The following is a 17,319-nucleotide window of genomic DNA, read 5'->3' on the forward strand; positions in this document are numbered from 1 at the left end:
GTTTCAATATTTACAACTGTCGGAAGACTTTTTTTGCTATTGAAAATTTTATGGAAATGCAAAAATAGAAAAAAATATTAGCAAACTATTCAATTATTATTTTACAAGATTTGTGTAAGATGTGGTCCATTGCTACTTATTTTAGAAATTCTTATTTTTAAAATTGTTTAATTTTTTGTCAAATAAACTGTTTTATTTCCAATTTCTCCAATGTTATTATTCAAAAGCTCCACTCGATGTCATACTTCCATCAAAATCAAACTTGACCCAAATTTCCGCAAGCTTCCCTTGAACCCAGACAAGCTTCCAAAACCTCCACACCACTCCACCTTGTTTGCCTTCCCCTTCTCGAATCGGTACTTTATGGATGGCGGAAAAATTCTCCATAATCACTTTACACTCCTCAGAAGTGTCAATAAAATTTGTGTTATTCCTTTCTGCCCGAGCTTCAATGAGCACAATGGCCACACCAGCTTGCAGACCTTCTCGTCTAGCTTAGACCTCCAACCCCCCCAACCCCCAAGCCTTGGTACAAAAGCTCTGCAAGAAGCGGAAATTGAGTTTTCCTTCCCGCTCAGCATGGAGCGTGGAAATTCTTTGACGACGCCGACGACGACGGTAACTACTGGTGATCATGAATAATTGCGCGATTGGAAGGGGAGAGGGCACGGAGCGGAAAAAGTAGCTCCGTTTTTTGCTCATCAGAGTAGAGGGCACCACTTCGGTAGTACCTGGCACTAACCGGAAAGTCTTATTTACTTCATCATAAATCTAGATTATGACGTGCGTGGGTGGGTGATCTGATAGTAGTTGTTGCTGTTTTTTTTACTTGCTTTAAGCCACGTGGCAAGTTGAAAGGGTGAATGGGGGTAGGTAATAAATCAATCATTTGAGGGTGATGGGAAATCGTTGGCGTTACAGGTTGATGTGCGCGCACTGATAGTAAACTAGAGCTGAAGTGTCAAAGTGATTGAAATTATGCTTGATTTTTTTTGCTGGCGAGTAAGGCTTCATCCATAAAGTACGCCACGCTAAAATCAGCCAAAATTTACCCCCCCTCCCCCCCTTTGTCACGCTTTTCCTATACTTATAACATGCAATGTCACATTTGCTCAGACCCCCCCTAGAGCGTGACATACTTTATGGATGACGCCTAAGTTATTCTCACGTAAAATTTTCCGAGGATTCCGAATATGACAAAATTGAGACCAAAAAGTGCCGCTATGGAAGCCTACAGGGCAAAAAAAAACGTTGTAAAAAGTTTGTTATAGAAAAATCGTGTAACTATGACAAAAACTGCGATTGGTCAAAAAGTTAGTACCTTAGTCTCATAGTCCATAAAACTCCCTAACTTTTGACCCATAGGAGAATGGGTGTTGGAGGCTGTTGCAAAAAGATATTAGGGTTTTAAAAAAAATCCATTTTTAACAGTAATTTGCAAAAGCTATGAGAAAAAGTCAAACCAATCCTGGATGTCTACAGCACATTTTAAAGGGCTTCAAAAGACCTTTCGTATGCATCTAAAAGATCCGGAATTGATGAAGTTTTACGGAAATGCCAGCAATTTTAAGATTTTTTAGGTTTGTTGGACCTCAAACTTTAAAGCTCGTTTTACCCCACTTCCCTTTGTCGTAGAGGGTTCATATTTGGCATGAGTTAATTTCATACATAGACAAACAAACGCTGAAAGTTTCATCCAAATCGGAGCAACCTCTAGAACAAACCGAGCAATATTTACAAAAACTGCCTCTTAAAAAACGGTAATTTCAACTCGTTAGTTTTCGGGTATAACTCATCAAATCCAAACAATTATTTTTTCCAGTGATTTGTAAGGATGTCTAGATGATCCTAGAACTTTAAAGGACTTGACTTGATCAAATCTGCATTTCTTTGCGATCAAAAACATCCTTACAACTTTTTTTATCGCGTGTAAAAAAAATGCCGAAAATTCCGCGGAGGTGCGTCAAAAATAGTTGGTAAGATGTTTTTGATCGCAAAAAATACATATTTGATCAAATAATGTTTTTAAACTAACAACAGCAAATTCCATTAATTTTCAAAATTAATACATTATTGTATTGATTTTCTATAAACCTGAACATTTTAAACTTATTTTAACTGTTCTTGGTGTATAATTTTCCAAAGAATCCGATAAAGCATTCCGTTTTCCGATTCGAATTTATTTTTATTGAGAAAATCATTACAATTTGAAAGTTTTTATCATTGTTTTAATAACAATAGTTACCTAACTTTTGAAGCTTTTATAAATTTGTTGAAAACTACTTCATAAGATACTTTGAAAGCTTCTTTACCAAACTATGCTTGTTTTCTTACCGTTCCGTTTGTATTTGATTCTTATTTGTTTTTTTTTTTGATAAAAAATCTTGATGCTATCAATGTCACCTTGGCTACCAATTTTTCCGCGGTTCACGATATTATCTCATCACGATGTTACCACTTTATTGTAACCAAATACCGAAAATTATGCTTTGAAACAAATATTTAAAATTTCATCGAAGGTGTGATTTTGTGATTAAATTTTCTTTGTTTTTTCAATTTTCAGGAGATTTTTTTTTTGAAATAAAAAAAATATTTGAAGAAAGTTTTAACGATTTTCGCTTATACTTAATTTATTAACTGGAAATCTTTAAATAATTTTATGTTTTCTTAAAAAAAATCAATATATAGTTCTGATAACTTTTCAACCTCTGATTTTTGAAAACTGGAATTGAAAACACATGTTGCATACCTAAAATCAAAATGATTGGCATCTGAAATATTATCACAGATTTTTAAACAAAATTGCTGTTTTTTGTTGTACAAAATTGCGCTGCACAGAAAAAAAAGTTTTTTGAACATTCAGACTTAGGGAAACAGCATCTAATTTCAGCGTGCCTCTAATGTTGCCATATCAGCACTTTGAAATTCATTTACAGCTCATTAAAAGCGTTTTCAACTGAAATCGAGCTCAGAAAAAAAAAATCATGGTAATATTACATCTGGGAAGGGGTACATCTTTTATGTCAGAAAAAAGGTGTAATTTTACCTCTGGAAATGTGTAATTTTACCGCTTTTCTGGTGTAATGTCACTTTTTCAGTCTAAATTGAGGTAAAATTACATCATAAAAGAAGTTATCTTCAACCTTCCAAAATTACAGCTTCCAAATTTACATTATTTTTTACTGTGAGGGATAAATAGCTCAATAAGAAGTGAGCAAGCAAGTTTCTATCAAAAGTTTTGCAAAATAAGTTGTTTAAATAGGGAAAATCTGAAAATTGGATTGAGTTAGGAGCGAGTACTTAACCTGCTAAACATACTAGAATTTCCCCTACTATCTGATTTTTGCTGTTTATTTGTGAAGCATTGATATTGCTGTTCTTATCAAGTGTGAATATTTACAAATTTTATTTTCATTGAATTGTCATATTGTGAAGATATTCTAAAAAAAATATTATACTGTTCGTTTTTGAAATAATGACATTGATCAGTTTTTTTTGCTATTTAAATCTTTGTGTTTTGCGAATGTTTTAATCCGCTTTCTGGAATTTGAATCCTTCAATTAATGTAATTATTGAAAGTTGAAAAATTGAAAATTAATTTTAAAAATCTCGTTTTTCTCGGGTTTGGTCTAATAGTATGATTTTTAAAAATGGAACGTTAAGATGAAACATTAATTATTTCTCATGAGCTTTTTTTTCGAATGATTGATCAATACCTATCAATCGTTTAAAACCCTGCAACAAAATCGCACACGTGCAATAATTGCCACTAATGCCTTCGACCTAAAGCCCCCGGCAAGTGCCTCTATAGTTCAATCAAGTTGCAATAAAAAGCCCCCTTTTTTCATCAACACTGCTCCCTAACAAAGCCGGCAGTGTGGTGCATTCATTCACTTTCCACACTCACTTCCCCTTCCAGGAGGGACTGGGCTCTTTTTGTGTGGTTGGTGCTGGTGATGTGCAACAAAAGTGGAAAACCTCTAATGAAAATATGCCTCCCAGGTTGATGATCAAGAAGTGTGCGGCTCCCATTAGGCAAGATGAATTAAGCTTAATGTACGTTAAATCGAAAATGAACAACACTCATCTATGCATGTGTGTGTGTGAGTTTTAGTATACTTTCCGGGTAACCGATCCTTAAAAGGAAACTGCCGCAGGAAATGAAATAAAACTTTTCCCTCTTCAACTTGGTACTACTCCTCTACCTTTAGAAAGAGGCAAAATTGGTGTTTATTTGAGCTAGTATGAGAACTGAAGCAATTCTAACCAACTACGGGTTAATATGTGTACTGCCCCCGTATGTGTGTGTGTGTGAACCAGATTGCTCATCTCAGACGAGATGGGTCTAATGATTACGGAGCAGCCACCACCTCTTTGAAGCCTGTGAAGGTGTCGGGTGCGGGGCAAAAAGCTCCACGTGTGTGTGTGGAGAGAGAACCACGTGGATATGTGGGCGCAGTGATATAAAAGAGCCAGGTTATCAAGTGGCCTAATCTGGTACTTTTCGCCTTTTATTACCACCCAGACGCCTCCCCACTCGATCAGATAAAGTTGATTTGGTCTGTTCATTGAGAGAAACGTGAAATGGTCTGGAGATGGTGATGGTGATGATGGGAGCACTTTTAGTTTTACTTTAATTTAGCGATCCAGATCACAAGGTTTTGTTCACTTTCTTTCAAATTGTTTTGAGTCATCCTTTGATTGAAAAAAACTGTGATTAGAGTTCAACAGAAATAAACTCAAAAAGATTTGAGTACAATTTTCGAATCCAAGTCCAAATTTGCGCCAAATAGTAATTAGTTCATACTACTTTTTTATGAAATATTATTTTTGGTGATGTTCAGCAATGCCTGGCGATGAACATTGTGACAATATGACGCAAATCTGCGATTTAAAAACTATTGGGAAAACTGGCAATATAGTTGTTCCGACAACACTGCCGCCAAGTCGACATAGGTCGCGAAGACACGGCAGGGTCACGGCACCCGCAGCGCTACACAAAACACAACACAAATATAAACATAAACAAATTATAGTAAAGTAGAATCAAGAGAGGAGGAAGTAAACAGGAGTAAAAGTAGGGACGAGGACAAACAGAAAACGCGTTGAACGAAGAAGTTGGAGGTTTCCACGAGCAGGAGAGTGTTTAGTGATTGTGGCTAACGAAGGACAGTTTTAGTGCACAACAGTTAGAACGGGGCATGCAGACGTGTTCACGAGTTGGTTAGACGATCACAATAAATCCAGGTGAGACGTAAACAAACACTCCAGCGAAGGGGAACAGATTAAAAACTCCTAAATCTACTAGTACGGACTTCGAAACGGGTCGGCCAGGACGAGACAGTTCGGACAGGACGGATTGAACAGTACAGTACAGTGGAGAACAGGTAACACGTAATTTACTACCAAAGTGAACAATGACAATTAACACTCATTGAAACACAGAACCGCGCGACAGGCAACATAAACTAAAAGCGCCCGGCAAAGAGGGGCAGTCGTCACCGCTGGGGTAATTTGTGAGTTGTTACAGAGATTAAAACTTAGAACTATTTGTAAATAAATATTAAAATTATCGATAGGTTGCCAGTGTCGAAGGCGGAGCGAGAAGGTTTCGGTACAAAACGGTACAAAAACAAACCAATCAATGTAAGACAATTTTCAAACAAAAACAAAACAACGAACTAAAATTGAATTCTAAAATATAATTACAGTTTGATCTGCATTAGCTGATACAAAATTTGGTTTTATTTGCCACCGTTCGAACAATAGTTATGGGGATAAAATCAATTCAGATTCTGAAGTTAACTGTTGAAAATCCAAGGAAACAAATATTTTTTTAACTACAAGAATGTTGACAACCTCTGAATACATAAGGCGTCATCCATAAAGTACTTAACGCTCTAGGGGGGAGGGGGGGTGTGGTCACAAGCGTGACAAAGTGCGACAAGGGGGAGAGGGGGGGTGGGATTCCGTGAGACCGTGAAGTTACGCTAGACTATTTCCTGAATACTGAAAATTCAGTCAAAAAATAAACCTAAAAAAAGTTTTAGTTTTTTTTATTAAAAAAAAAAATCAAGCACGACACAAGGCTTCAAGAAACAGAGTTTTCGATGATAGATTTAATATGCTTAAATCATTAGATTTTCAAAAATGATTTTTGATGGTGATTTCTATCACTTCAACATTCAACAAAATAAAAATAAAAATCTAAACACAACCTGTAAAATTAAAAACTTTCTCGAGTGAACTTCGAATTTATAAATAATCCTATTTACACCAAAAGTTAAAGAACGAGAGGATAGTTCTCACGAAAAGAAACGTGAGGAAAGTGCTATTTTGCGAGAGTATAGTCCTCTCGCGTGTTCATTCGTTCCTTGGAACAGTTCATCCTATTGAGTGGCTTATATGGACAAATGACCGCCACTTAGTCACCGAACCATGGTGGCTCATACGGCAAAGGCACGGTTCAATATGCCGAAGGTCTTGGGTTCGAGTCTCGGTGCCGGTACTTTTTTTTGACAGATGAACTTTTTTTGAAGATGAACCCATGAGTAAAGTACTCTCGGTAATTTCGGGATTTATCCTCTCCGTCCGCACACAGTACCATTTTACTACCGAATCGTGCTCTTTATCCTCTCGTAAGCCGATGCCCAATTTTGGGTGTATAAATCATGTAATAATTATTCAAAAAATCAATATGGAGGGGGGGGGGCGGGGAGTCAACAGAATGTCACGTACTTTTCAAAGGGGGATTGGAGCGAGCGTGACAAAGTGTGACATAAGGGGGATGGGGGGGGGGGTTAATTTTGGCCGATTTTAGCGTGACATACTTTATGGATGACGCCTAACTTGTTGAGCGACAATTTTTTTTCACGTTCTGATCGATTTCTATTTGTTTTATTTTCAGGTGAGTCCATGATATTATTTGCTAAGTATTAGCCAAGTATGAGTGAGTATGACTGGCCATTTGCCAATTAAATTTTAAAAAGTGGGAAATTTTATCAATTTTTAGGCACTCAGTACACAAATTCATGGTAGTTTTACATCTGGAAATTGGTGCAACAGTTACGTCGGAAAAAATGTAAAATTAGGCTTCTTTTATTTTCTAGTGTACTGTATTCTGAAAGTTCTAAATTTCAAATACAAAAAAAAAAATGGATTGTGAAAATCCCTGTCGGAAGTCTTGATTTGTGACAAGAAAATGCTGTTCTAAATTTTTATCCTCCCTAATCTATTTATGCAAAGTGGAATCCACATTCTACGGAAATTGATTTCAAGTTATAATTCGTTAGGTGTAGTATCTAAACTGAATCTAGTTAGGATGAATGTTAACAATTCGAAAAGATTTTTTTTACACATTGTTCGTGACGTTTGAAAACATTGTATTCAGTTTTGATAGCTGATAAAGGATTTTGAATCGAGCTTTTAAGGATTGTAATGACCATAAAATATAAACAGACTTGTATAAGTAAAAGTAAATCTTTCCCAGTTCCTGAGGGGAACACCCGTGAAGAATATCGGGGCCGGCATTTACAAAGCGGATTCAGTGGCAGTTTTTCACTCAACTAATGTTAACATGTTTAGGTTAATGTTAACATTCCATAGGTCGCCTCCCTAAGGTGTCGTGATAAGGTCCAGTTTGTGACGATACACTACCTTCCCTTTACTAAGCAATCGAATCCAGAAGGGAAAAGATCACCAGTTGTGTTGGTCCGAGCCGGGATTTGAACCCCGATCTACCGCTTACGAGGCGGAAGCGTTACCACTAGGCTACGTGGCTCGGTCAACAGACTTGTATCCTCAACTTTATTTTGCTCAAAATTTCTTACACATATTTGAAATAAAATATTGTTTTATCGATTGTTTTAATATTGACTTTAAATCAATTCACGTTATTGCATTACTTCTTTTCAATGTTGAATGGTTTAAGCTTCTTGAAAAAATAAAAATATATAAAAAAACATTTTTTTATAAATGAGCAAAAATACTACGAAACATATTTAGGCCGTTGCAAATATTTTTCATGATTGCAAAACAACTGGAACAACAACACTTTTTTCATGGAAATCATAAAACCGTCGCTTTTAATTTCATTTTTTTTTTACTTTTTTTTATTTGCCTCCCCCCTCGACTTTGGTCAGCGTCGAGGGATATAAACTTTAAAAATATTTGCAACGGCTTTAATATGAATACCAAACAAACAAAAATTATTCGGCTCAACTAAAAAAAAAAAAAAAAACAAATGGATTATGCATGTTTGACACAAACAAATCATAAATACTGTATTAAAATTAAATAATTTTTTTTCTGATTTCTATCTTTTAATTCAAAACGAAAAAAAACTTGATGAAAGTGTTTGAAAAGATTGAAAACGCATCATTTGATATCGTATCTTTATTGAATGAAACTGCACACTCAGATTTTTATGCCGAACTTCGGCAGAATTCTGCCAAAATCAGAAAAACTTATCGCTCGGCAGAAAAATATGCCGAATCTCGGCAAAATGTGAGTCATTGTACCGATTACTCGGTGGAAAATGACAGTTAATTTGCCGAAGTTCGGCATTTTTTCTGCCGAAGAAATCAGTTGTTCTGTTTTCGGCAGAATTCTGCCGAGCTCGAAAACCAAAAATGAGTGTGTGTCTTGAGACATAATATGGTTGTAATATGGTTGTATAGAAATTAATGAAGTTGTTCAAATTTAGTGAGCACAGGAACTTTTCAGTTCCTTTTGGGGTCCCAAACAACTCCCCAAAGTTTGGGAACGATTGGTTTAGTCCTCACTTTGCGCAAAGCGATTCAATTTTCCATATAAATTTGTATTGGAAAAACCATTTTTTGGATTTTGATATTTATAAAATCTAAGTTTCACGCTGTACTAAAACCGAATTCATATTCAGATGCTCTGGAAGGTGTTCTAAAACTTTCCCGAAGAGAGTATGGTGCTAACTTGCTCCTAAAAAAAGATGCAGCGTGTTCAAAACTAGTCTAAAACATGTTTTTGCTCGAAAATCACGTTTTAGACGAGTTTTGAAGACGCTGAATCTTCTTTCAGGAGCAAGTTAGCACCAAACTCTCTTTGGTAAAGTTGTAGAGCACCTTTCAGAGCATCCGGTTTTGATATTGCATGAAATGTGGATTTTTTATAAATCAAAATTCAAAAACTATTTTTTCCCATGCATATTAATATCGCAAAGTAAGGACTGAACTAATCGTCCCCAAAATTTAGGGAGTTGCGTATGATCCCAGAAGGCACTGAAAATTGCTGTGCTGGGAAATAGATTTTCATATTACACCCTATTGAGACATCCCTTTATTTTTTTAAATTATTTATCATCTATTTTTTGTTTTTTTTTAACACAAATATTTAAAGATAGAAACACAGTATTATTCAATAAAAATGATGATGACAATGATTTAATTGAAAAGGTCTTTTACAAAAAAAAAAACTGAACTGAACTGAAAACAAACAACCTTGCACTTTAGTTTGGTGGAATTTGACCAGTCATTAAAATAATATTAGTAATGAATGCGATTTACTAAAACAAACACATAATATAAAGCAGTTTTAGAAAAAAAAAAACAGAAACTGACTGGATAAGTTAATTATATTGTAAATTAGTTCAATTAATTCATAACTTCAGCATTTAAACAAATCAAAACCACTTTTAAGTCACAAGTCTACCATTAAACAAGGCTTAAGCTTCCTCACTAGAACCACTTAATATCAGAGTTTGAACAATTGTTACCCACAGTTGATGCTCCATAAACACACTTTGAGCAGCTCCCACAGCTGAGACCTTTAGCGGGTTTCAAGCAAAAATGCACCCAACCTTATCGGAATGCGGGGGACTAAAAATTTATAAATACAAAGTACGGTTACATTGTGATCACAATGTGCTGCTGGCATTTAGTGAACGAGCACATAATTTTAAAGAACTGGATTATTTTTAAATATGATAATATATGATTTCCCAAACAAAGCAATTCATTTTAAATGTAAAATTATACGGAAATGTTCATTAAAAATATCGAAATCAATCCAACAATACCCTTCCTGGAACATGTAACAACATTATATTTCGCCAGAAATGAAAGATAATTAATTGCCATTGAAATTTCATCACGGGCCGTAGACATTTTTCCACACAATTAATGCTTGCCCACACGTGCACGACTCGATTTTTTATTAACATTTCCCTTGAAATGTTGCCCTGGAGTGGGTTGGTTGCTGGCATCGAAAATCGAGAGAATTTGCATTTCCGAGTATTCTGGATTGTAATTACGGTGAATTGTTCCATGACCGCGGCAACATGTAAAGTGCACAACTGTGTACGCCTGCAAGGTAGGCCATCGGCAGCACAGATTTTTTTTTTGCAAACGGTTATTTTGGGTTTGCGCGAAAGCCGCAAACGATTTTCAACATTGTTGCAATGACGGACACATTGAAGGGAATTGATACTGTTGCGATGAATGGTACAGATTGGGGAACAAGGGTTATTAATTAAAATTTGAGATTGAATAAAACTAGTTTAGTTGGGATGTTTCATTTCTGGTTCCAATTAGTGGTAAATGTACAGAATTCATTTGGAAATGGAATAACTCATATACAATGTTGAAATTTGAGATGTAGAACCTCAAATTTACTCACTTAAATGTGAATCTTGCTATTCCTCCTGTAATTTGCCCCTTTCCATATGCAACAACTCAGCTCCAAATCTTCACCATTTTACGGAAAATCCATTTTCCACTTAATTTTGCGAGCTGGACCACTGTGCATTGGAAAGAAGAACTCTTAAAATTTTAGAAAATTTGGGGTTGAAAGTTTGACTTGTATTATGTGAATTTGCCAATGTTAAAAAAATGTGATTTTTTGGGGTCAACTTTGGCTGTGTTTTTTTCCAACATTTCTTATATTTTAAGTAAAAAGAAGTAGGCAGCATTTTTTTCTAGTGTTCTCGACCATGCCTCTACGCATTTTTTACAATTTAAATGATAATGGTGTTATTTTATAGCAGAAAATGTGAAATGTGTCCCCCATCTGACAGTTTAAAATATAGACAAATCTGGATCTTTTGCAATCGGAAGCATCCAATTTGGTCAATTTCATCAAAAGTTATAAGATATTTAAGAAAAAAATAAGGGTCAAATGATTATCCGAGCGTTTGAGTGTTAAGATCTTTAAACATTAGCCATAAAACTTTCCCTTGATCGATGGAACGTACAATTTTACCCAGATTTGATTTTTTGATTTTAACTTTTTTTTATATTTTGTCAGGAAAACAATTTCCAATCTGATGTTTAAAACTATTGGATATTTATTAATTTTTAAGCATTTTTAGCAACGTGATTCCCAGATGATAAATAAATGTTCAATATTCATCATTTTCAAATTTAGAAATTTAATCGTCGACAGAAGACCTCGGTGGGCCGCAGTTTGGTGACCACTACCTGAGAAAGTCATAATTTGCAATTTCACGAAGTTTGACATGTCGCATGGTAGGGTTCTTTGCATACTCCGGAAGTGTCCCCCAGTGGCCACCGGTGACCGGTTCCGGAGTGACCAGGTTGTGTCAGAGAATATTTGCATGACCTCAGATGGTCATAATTTTCATTTTCATGAAGTTTGATATGCAACATGACGGGTTTCTAGCGATTCCATTGTTGGAACCGTTTTGGTGGTACCCTGGAACCGGTTCCGGATTGGCCACAATTGGCCGGAACCGATCCCAAACAGTCAGGGGTAGTATGTAGTATACGTATGTAATGATTTACAAAAAAAATCCGGTTGAAAAAATTGGCCCATTGGTTAATTTTATAACAAAAGCTGTAAAAATCATGTTTTTCGGATGTTCCGGGTTAACGGAACCGGTGTCCACTTTTGACAAATCATCTCTACGGGAGCTTAAAGTTAAGGTTATTACCCGTCAACTGCAACTGGAAGCAACCCGCTATGTGTTATCGTTTCGGAGATACAGGTCCTCAAAGTCGGAGCCTCAAAAAGGACTTTTTTCAGTTGTAGCAGGTTCCCGGTGGCCACAGTGTCAAAAACCGGTTCTGCCAGTCCGAAGTAGAAATTCTAACATTTCATTTGCGGCCAAGACATCCAAAATCGGTCAAGATTCAGAATTTTGGCAGCCAAAAACATTTCTGAGTCATATAGACCCGAGTACCATAAGTGTGACTTTTTTTCTGGAGGGCACTTCCGGTGGCCACCGGAAGTCCATTTTTGGCTTAAATGTGTGTTTTGGTAAGATACACAAAGTCATAAAATTTCAGCTCTGTAAGTGCCAATGGTCAAAAGTTACGATAATTTTTATCACGCTCTTGGGTCATATAGACCCGAAGACCATGCCCGGGTTAAACACTAGGTACTTTATTATAAAAATGAAAATGCTGATTAATTATGAAAGAGTTGCCGCTTACACCGATGCTGTTTGTTTTCGGCTAAAACGTAGAATTATGCTCTTTTTGTTATCAAATAGTTATGTTTGATCCCCGACAATCCTGCCAAGCGTACATGCATTTCCCCTAAAATGTTTTCATGGTTTGAAGTTTTGTTTTTATGAACATTGTTATTTTTGAAAGAAAACTAATTTATGCCAAGCATATTTCGAAATCAAATTGAAAATTTTGTAAATCCATGTTCATGAAATAACATAGTTGAAAATTTTTAAAATCAATTTCATAATAAATAATAAATCATTGACGAGTAATACCTTCTGAAAATCACTCTCCTTCACAACAACGAAAACCGCAGTCAACAATTCTTCCATTCGACTGAATCGCCTGTCATTCTTTCGCAATGACAAGTTTGCCCACACGTCGCCACCGCGAGATAACAAATTGGACCACATTTCTCGTCCGTCCAATTTCATGCATCATCATTCAGAAACGTAATCAACCACTCAAAGTGCCAACCTCTAATTAGTGCACTTTTCCACTGTCGCCGTGGTTATTGCACTTGACCACACTCCCGACAAAAGATCCATCCGTCAATCCTGGCCCGCGAAGGATTGCTCTGACCGGACCGGAGGTCATCCATTCGGCACCTTTTTAGCGACCTGCGTGTGACCACGACGGCAGATAATTAAGCTACAGCCGGAACTCATTATTCTAGACCGTTTTCTAAACCGTAATTTCCTCCCCCTTCGAATTGACCGATGCATCTCTGTGGTCATGTTCCGGACCCAAATCGATCGACCGACCGACGCACCCCGCGGGAACCAAATTGGTTCACCTCTAACGGTACACCGTTGGAACCTCCAGCCAACCGCCAACCAATCAATGGTCGGACTCGATAAGTTAGTCATTTACTAAATTACCGCAGACGATTTATCGGACTATCGCGGGCGTGTTCGGCCACTGCTCTTTTGACGAACTCTTCAACGAGATGTCTACTGCTCAGGGTACATGCGGCCTATAATTTTACGTAACAGCAGTATCGTCGAAGTCAAAGCCCACAATCTGAAAGCTCCGGAACAAAGTGAATCAAACGGAACCTCTACTTGGATGAAAAGCAGTCCCAAGGGAAGCATTAAATCAGATGAAGAAATCATCTTCGATGGGAGGAAATTGATTGGGACAGAGGAGAACTGGGTGATGAATGCCTCGAATCATGTCTTGGATTTTATCGACTCAAAGATGTTAAATTTTCTCATTCAGGTTTTACCGAAAAAAATCTTACAATTTATATTTTTCTCTTTTCTCTTTTCAGGTAAGTCCTCAACGATAAATTTCCCCAGTCAAACCCTGACGTAAGTCTGCCAGATATCGATTACAGTATCTGTAACTGTTACACGTGTGCCATTGTTACGCATTACGGACATCCCGCTGATCCGACACATGTTGCAAAAGCAAATCAATAAACCAAAACCAACCGCCAAACACCGATATGCACTCTCGGCTTGGCAGCAGCGGCAGTCCCAAAATTAGCTCTCTCTGTGTGGGTAATTGATGTCGGTGGCTAGTGCAAAATGTAACCCAGTTGATATCAGAGCAATTCTCTGAGATTTCGGTCATTCGATTTTTTTTGTATTTTTTAATTCGGCTGAAACTTTTTTGGTGCCTTCGGTATGCCCAAAGAAGCCATTTTGCATCATTAGTTCGTTCATATAATTTTCCATACACATTTGGCAGCTGTCCATACAAAAATGATATGTGAAAATTCAAAAATCTGTATCTTTTGAAGGAATTTTTTGATCGATTTGGTGTCTTCGGCAAAGTTGTAGGTATGGATATGGACTACACTGAAAAAAATGATACACGGTAAAAAAAATTTTGGTGATTTTTAATTTAACTTTTTGTCACTAAAACTTGATTTGCAAAAAAACACTATTTTTAATTTTTTTTATTTTTTAATATGTTTTAGAGGACATAAAATGCCAACTTTTCAGAAATTTCCAGAATGGGCAAAAAATCTTTGACCGAGTTATGATTTTTTGAATCAATACTGATTTTTAAAAAAAATCGAAATATTGGTCGCAAAAATTTTTCAACTTCATTTTTCGATGTAAAATTGAATTTGCAATCAAAAATTACTCAAGTGAATTTTTGATAAAGTGCACCGTTTTCAAGTTATAACCATTTTTAGGTAACTTTTTTGAAAATAGTCGCAGTTTTTTATTTTTTAATATTAGTGCCCATGTTTGCCCACCTTTGAAAAAAATATTTTTGAAAAGCTGAGAAAATTCTCTGTATTTTGCTTTATTGAACTTTGTTGATACGACCCATAGTTGCTGAGATATTGCCATGCAAAGGTTAAAAAACAGGAAAATTGATGTTTTCTAAGTTTCACCCAAACAACCCACCATTTTCTAATGTCGATATCTCAGCAATTAATGGTCCGATTTACAATGTGAAAATATGAAACATTTGTGAAATTTTCCGATCTTTTCGAAAAAAATATTTTCAAAAATTTTAAATCAAGACAAACATTTCAAATGGGCGTAATATTGAAAGTTTGGCCCGTTTAAAATGTTAGTCTTGATTTTAAATTTTTGAAAATATTTTTTTCGAAAAGATCGGAAAATTTCACGAATGTTTCATGTTTTAAAATTGTAAATCGGACCTATAGTTGCTGAGATATCGACATTAGAAAATGGTGGGTTGTTTGGGTGAGACTTAGAAAACATCAATTTTCCTGTTTTTTAACCTTTGCATGGCAATATCTCAGCAACTAAAGGTCGTATCAACAAAGTTCAATAAAGCAAAATACAGAGAATTTTCTCAGCTTTTCGAAAATATTTTTTTCAAAGGTGGGCAAACATGGGCACTAATTTTAAAAAATGAAAAACTGCGACTATTTTCAAAAAAGTTACCTAAAAATGGTTATAACTTGAAAACGGTGCACTTTATCAAAAATTCACTAAAGTACTTTTTGATTGCAAATTCAATTTTACATCGAAAAATGAAGTCGAAAAATTTTTGCGACCAATATTTCGATTTTTTGAAAAAATCTGTATTGATTCAAAAAATCATAACTCGGTCAAAGATTTTTTGCCCATTCTGGAAATTTCTGAAAAGTTGACATTTTATGTCCTCTAAAATATATCAAAAAATAAAAAAAATTAAAAATAGTGTTTTTTTGCAAATCAAGTTTTAGTGACAAAAAGTTAAATTAAAAATCACCAAAAATTTTTTTACCGTGTATCATTTTTTTTCAGTGTAGTCCATATCCATACCTTCAACTTTGCCGAAGACACCAAATCGATCAAAAAATTCCTTCAAAAGATACAGATTTTTGAATTTTCACATATCATTTTTGTATGGACAGCTGCCAAATTTGTATGGAAAATTATATGAACGAACTAATGATTCAAAATGGCTTCTTTGGGCATACCCAAGGCACCAAAAAAGTTTCAGCCGGATTAAAAAATACAAAAATTAAAATTAAAGAAAAAATACCGATTCCGTAGAGAACTGCTCATCATGGGCTGCACTTATGTGGTGGGAACTCCCTAGCAAGAGGTGGTGGGTGCCACAGGGCCAAAACACAGGAAACAGCTACTGAGAGCATGTCGTACGAGGTCAACATAATGGCCGATTTAGCGATGGTCTCGTTTTGGTGGCGAGCAGCATGGACGACACAGTTTTACTGTTGAGGTGGGTTGCTTTGTGTTTAAACTTTTAAGCTCTTGGAAGTATTTTTAAATGTTTTTGTCAAAAATAAGTTAAAATGATATTATTTGTAATGGCACTTACATCACATAGTCAAATAAATGAAATTTTTTGATTTTGCTTGTAAATTTCTGTTTCAAATAATTCAAAAAGCTTGGAAATATAAAAATGCTGACAGTAGCTAAAACAGTGATGTACCGTCATAAGGGGTGATATTGGGTCTGGGGGTGAGATTGGGTCATATAAATTTCAGCTTTTTTGTATGACCCAATCTCACCTCCCCAGACCCAAAGTCACCCCTGATGGCGGTATGTAATAGAATTTAGTTTTTAGAGGGAATTTTGAAATTTTTTATTTTTACTAAAATGGCTGCATCCTGGATTGAAGTGAACAAAACTAATTGTTCAAAAAGCAAATTGTTCAGGAAGAAGTTTCCTCGAGATGATTGTTTTCGGCAGCAAAGTTTTTTTAATTAGTTTTTTGAGAGAAATTTCAGGCAAATAGGGGAAATATACCCATTTTAAGCCTAATAAGTGTTCGTGTTCGAATGATGCTGGATAATCTGGAGTGTTCCTTGAAATTCAGTAAAACCAAGTACACCAACGAGTAGAGAAACTTTTTGTGAACATTTCTGTTTATTTTCAATTTTATTAAAAGTTATGCTATATTAACCAAATGCAATCTAATCAGTCGAGTGCATTGGGCCACGCCCATTTTCCTATTTTCAGCTTAGTTCTTTTTTCTTCCAGCGCTCTTTTGGGTCTGCTTAGTGCTGCCAAAATTGATGAAATTTTAAGCGAACGCTCACGAAAAGTAGCATTTATAAAGAAAATTTCCTGGCATCACTGACTTACTTCAACAGGCGCTGCTGGTGGTGTTGGTAGCCACTCTTTGTTCTTTATTTGCCTTTGCTTCTCGCTCGGTATTCTTCAGCCTTCGATTGGAATGGAACTCAAACATCAAAAGACTTGACGCGTTTGTTTTTTTTATGGCGCTTGCTAATTATTTACATGTTTCGGGATTATTTTTCAAGTGAGTGACTAACTAATTTGCAAAAGAACATGTTGCCGGTAGTTGGAAACAATTATTATCTTATCTTAAGCGCTTTGAAAACGTTAGCGCAAGTGAAAAGATATTGATGGCGACTTTTGTTAAGCAGTTAAGCTTTCATCTTGCGTGTGCATGTGTGTTCCACCAAAAT

At 35.8% G+C, this 17,319-nt stretch overlaps 1 protein-coding gene and 1 long non-coding RNA gene across 2 annotated transcripts in view; both read left to right on the forward strand.

Moving 5' to 3' along the window:
- The window catches only part of LOC6033741 (mucin-5AC), a 180,828-nt gene that overhangs the window by 67,774 nt on the left and 95,735 nt on the right, over window positions 1–17,319 (forward strand). The gene's annotated exons all lie outside the window — the stretch shown is intronic.
- LOC119767225 lies at window positions 5,016–5,472 on the forward strand. Its single transcript, XR_005277400.1, has 3 exons — window positions 5,016–5,247; window positions 5,309–5,387; window positions 5,446–5,472. It is a non-coding gene; the product is annotated as an uncharacterized LOC119767225 (long non-coding RNA).

The sequence above is a fragment of the Culex quinquefasciatus genome, chromosome 2 (genome assembly GCF_015732765.1).
Source record: "Culex quinquefasciatus strain JHB chromosome 2, VPISU_Cqui_1.0_pri_paternal, whole genome shotgun sequence".
Taxonomy (NCBI): Eukaryota; Metazoa; Arthropoda; class Insecta; order Diptera; family Culicidae; genus Culex; species Culex quinquefasciatus.